A 4,492-nucleotide genomic window follows, 5' to 3' on the forward strand; every position below is an offset into this window, starting at 1 on the left:
TCCCCTGAGAACCACCTCCGGCCTCCACCTGTGAAACGCACACACGCGCACACGCACACACATGCACACGCATGCACATGCACACACGCGCGCGCACATGCACACGCACACACATGCACACACGCACACGTGCGCACACATGCACACGCACACGCACACACACGCACACACACATGCGCACACACGCACACACGCATACACGCACACGCGCGCACACACACATACGCCCACACGTACACGCACATGTGCGCACACACGCGCACACGTGCGCACACACGCGCACACGTACACGCACATGTGCGCACACACGCACACATATGCACACGCACACACATGCACACGCACACGCGCACACACACACGTGCACACCTGCACGCGCACACACGCACACGCGCGCGCACACACGCGCACCCGAACCCGTCGTCTGCAGCTGCGAGCCATACTCTGCAGGAATGTGTGTGACAAGGAGGTCAAAGAGATGTCCACGTTGGGGAAAAAAGGTCCTGGTGTTGGTATCGTAGTAACAGGAGTTCCAGAAAGTACCGTTTATTCACCGACAACAACGACACTATAAAAAACACCAATCGCGGGCCAGGCCCTGTTCGACACGCTTCCCACACGGCAACGAAGACTGCTGGCTGTCCCTTCATACCAGGCAGAAGTGCCCCTGAGGGGCAGCAGCGCACACGGCCCCCCGGCACGGAAGCCTGGCCTCCGTGTGGCACGCGACCTTATCTCTCGCCAGCGCCACCCAAGCAGAAGGCTGCGTGCAGCTGCTAGGCAGTGTCCGCACCTCGTTCCTTCTCCTTTGTCCTGGACGGAACGTGGGCCTTGGCTGGTCTGTGAGTCGGAGATCGTACACAAGAGCAAAACAGACAGAAGGAGCCCAGACTCCTGGTACCCTGGAGACTTTTACACGATCACCTTACAGAATTTTTCTTTTCTTTTCTTTTTTTTTTTTTTGGTGATTTTTAAAAGCAGTTTGGGGTTCACAGCAAAGCTGAGAGGAAAGTACAGAGTTCCCATATGTTCCCTGCTCCCCCGCCCCAGGCACAGCTTCCCCACCAGAAACACCCCCACTAGAGGGCGCATCTGTCGCCCCTGAAGAGCCTGCATCGACACATTATCACCACCCACAGTCCGTAGTTTACGTCATGGTTCATGTGGTGTAGCACAACCTATGGGTTTGGACAAACGTAGGATGACGTGCATTCACCGCTATCATGTCAGACAGAGCATTTCCACTGCTGTAAAAATGCCCCACACAAACTTTTATATGAGAAATACATTTTTACATGGCTATTGGGGTTTCCTGTCGCAGACAAACCTAGTATCTCATTGAATTTTCACAGAACAGGAAACTAAGATATAAAGAACTTAAGTCACTTGCCCAAGTCTCATATCTCCTTGTTTAAAATAAAATCCACTCCCCACGTTCTCCATCAAAAGAAAAAAAAGAAAAGAAATATCAGATAATAAATGATTCCCCCCAAAGATGTACTATTATTAGATACCACAGAACTCTGGGGAGATGAAAAACACACAGGGAGTAACTTGGGCATCACAGAGAGAGCTGACATGCTGATCTGTGCTCTCAGAGGCAGGTCTCAAGGGGATTAGAACAAGCAGGCACCCACAGGACCCGCAGGGCAGGGCCCCACTGCGGCAAGCACCATCTTTTCCTCTTGACTGGTGATGAAATGAGTGAGTGAAGCCATCAGCCCTGATCTTCATCCAGGTCTGGAAAGGCGCTGGTCCTGCTTTGGGCGACTATCATGCTTGTTCCCTGGCTGTGGCCCCTCTCCCAGCAGGTGGCCTTGGGCCCCTCCAGACTTGGCCTTGGAAGGGAAGCAGGGGCCTGTGAAAGGCTAAGTCCTGGAGCTGCCTCAAAGGTCTGCCACCTGCCAAGACACACTCACTCGGCAGCTCCTTCTGAGGGCAAGAGACAGTCAGGAGGCTTGCGTCCTCCGGGGAAGAAGGGTGGTCGGAAGAGCTGACACCGTTTCAGCAGGCGAAGCTGAAGGGACCCTGACTGAACTCAGGTGGAATCGCTAAGTGGTCCCCTCCCGAGTCTGAGGCCAAAGGTGGGGTTTGCCCAAAGCCTCAGCTATCTGCTGGCCCAAGGAGTCTGGGCTTTATCTCGTTCTGCTTTTAAACAGAATGGACAAAGGCTCCATCCAGAGTCAGATCTGGGTGAGGATGGACGAGGTGAGAGAGAGCTTGCACTCCCGGTAAGGCCGCCCTGAACACGTGGAGGTCGCACACCCCGCCATTGTTCTACGGGGCCGGGGGCGGGGGGGCGCCTGAGCGCATCGGCGGGCTGAGGCCGGAGGCGCTGGCCCTCACAGCACCACTCATCACAGTGGTCAAGGGGCCTCGGAGCAGGTAGTGCCCTCCCTTCTCCTCTCTCCGGACACCCTCCTCCTCCCGCAATCCCAGCAGGTTCTGCCTGTTCAGTGCTGGGCCAGCGTGGCCTGATGACCCGTCCGGAAAGAAAGACACTGTACCTTCCTCCGACTCAAGAGATCTACTGACTCGGGCACAGAAAAAGAGCCGGAATTCTTCGATACAGAATAAGGGGGCCGAGGCTCAGGGCGGCCTCCTCGCGCTCTCCCCTAGAGGGTCGGGAGAGTAAAAGCACCGCCTGCAGCTCCCCGTGGCGGTGGCAGTCGGGGCGGCACGCGGTTCAGGGCACAGTGGGGCGGCACGGACGCTAAGTGCTAATTTTCTCTACAAAGTAAAGTCTGTGCTCTAGGCTCCTTGGTTTCATGTCAAATGCCACTCTTTAGATCCCAGTTCTTCATCTTGTACACACACACACACGCACACACACACACACACACTCACACACACACACGCACACACACGCTGATTTATGAAAGCGGAAAGCACCAACCGCAAGAAAAAAGTAAATGTCTGTCTCCTTCGTGTCCAAGACTCTCACAATGGAAGTGAACTAGCCAATAGTTTTGTTTTGTTTCGTTTCGTTTTGTTTAAATGGCCCTGATCAAGCTGGTTGGCTCTGAGCAAACCACCCTGCCTTGTGGGCCTCAGCTCCGGCCTCTGTCAGATGGATTTGCTACAGAACCTCTAGGGACACGGAGGCACGACCAGCGTCAGCACGGGGTGCTCCGTTCTCCGGCGCTGAAGCAGGTGGGGGAGGCGGGGAGCCTGAGCATCTTGCAGGTGAAGCCTGGGGTCCTGGCCACTGGGCGGCACTCACGAAGAGGCCCGTGCTCTGTGTTTAATGACGTGTCCTCCCTCGGAATCCTAGCAAGGGTGACCGGTCCTCCGCCTCACCTTCCCTGACCCTGGGGACAGGTCAGAAAGCACCTCTCTGAAGGCGGTCATAGTGTCATGGGGCTCAGTGTTTGCGCCCCAGCTGGAGCACGTGTTCAGGCATTTCTGGGTGACTCTACTCAGGATCCGCTCGCGTGAGAATCAGGGGAGGAACTGAAGAGGCTCATGAGATGGGTGGGGTGTTAGTTATTTACCGCTGTGTGACAAATGACCCCAGACCTAGCAGCTAAAAACAACAGACGTGACTCTCACACGTTCCTGTGGGTCCAGAATCTGGCAGCAGCTTGGCTGGGTGGTTCTGGCTCAGGGTCTCTCGTCAGCTGCAGTCAAGCTGTCAGATGGGGCTGCTGTCATCTGAAGCCTTGATTGGGCCTGGAGCATCCACTTCTAAGCTCATTCAGATGGCCTTTGGGGAGACTTCTGTTTGTTGTCCCAGGGGAGTCTCCACAGAGGCATGGGGCGATGGCAGCTGACTCCCTCCAGAGCAAGAGAGGACACTCGGGACGGACGCAACTGTGTCTTCTATCACCTGGTCTTGAAACTGACATGCCATCGCTTTAGCCTGGACACAGAAGCCGACCCTGGTACAGTACGAGAGGGGACGGTACGGGGCGCGGACCCCAGGAGGCAGAGACCGTTGGGGACCACTCTGAAGTCTGGTCACCGCATTTGGAATGTGACCGGATGGGAAAACATCTGGAACAGGGCCACCCCCTCTCCCTCCGGGACCCATTTCGGGCGTCATGTGGGATGGGGCAGTGATCACCTGGTGGCAGGGAGACGAGGAAACGGAGAATGGCGTTTCACAGGGACAAGTCACAGAAGGTGCCCCATTCCCCGTGCCTGCGTCCCACGCTCGCCTGCAACTTTCTCAGCCTCTTCGCCATGCCAACGCCCCCGAGGACGGGAGCGAGTGCCCACCGTTGAGGGGGCTGTAGTTCAGGGCACAGGCATTCGTGTTCGGGTCGCGTGGGTTTTCTGAGTGTTCTGCATCTGGTCACCAGTCAATTGATTCCATGAAGGAACTGGTCTCATCCGGTCCTTGCGACTCCCGAGACGCCATCCCACCCCCTCCAGAGGATGCACTGCCAGCCTTTGCTCAGGGCCCGATGGGGAAAGCTGAGGACCGGGCCAGGGGAACAGGGTCGGACTAGAGGAAATGGAGTTTGATGCCGTGAAGGAAGATGCAGAC

The sequence above is a fragment of the Pteropus vampyrus genome, unplaced genomic scaffold (genome assembly GCF_000151845.1).
Source record: "Pteropus vampyrus isolate Shadow unplaced genomic scaffold, Pvam_2.0 Scaffold159, whole genome shotgun sequence".
Lineage (NCBI taxonomy): Eukaryota > Metazoa > Chordata > Mammalia > Chiroptera > Pteropodidae > Pteropus > Pteropus vampyrus.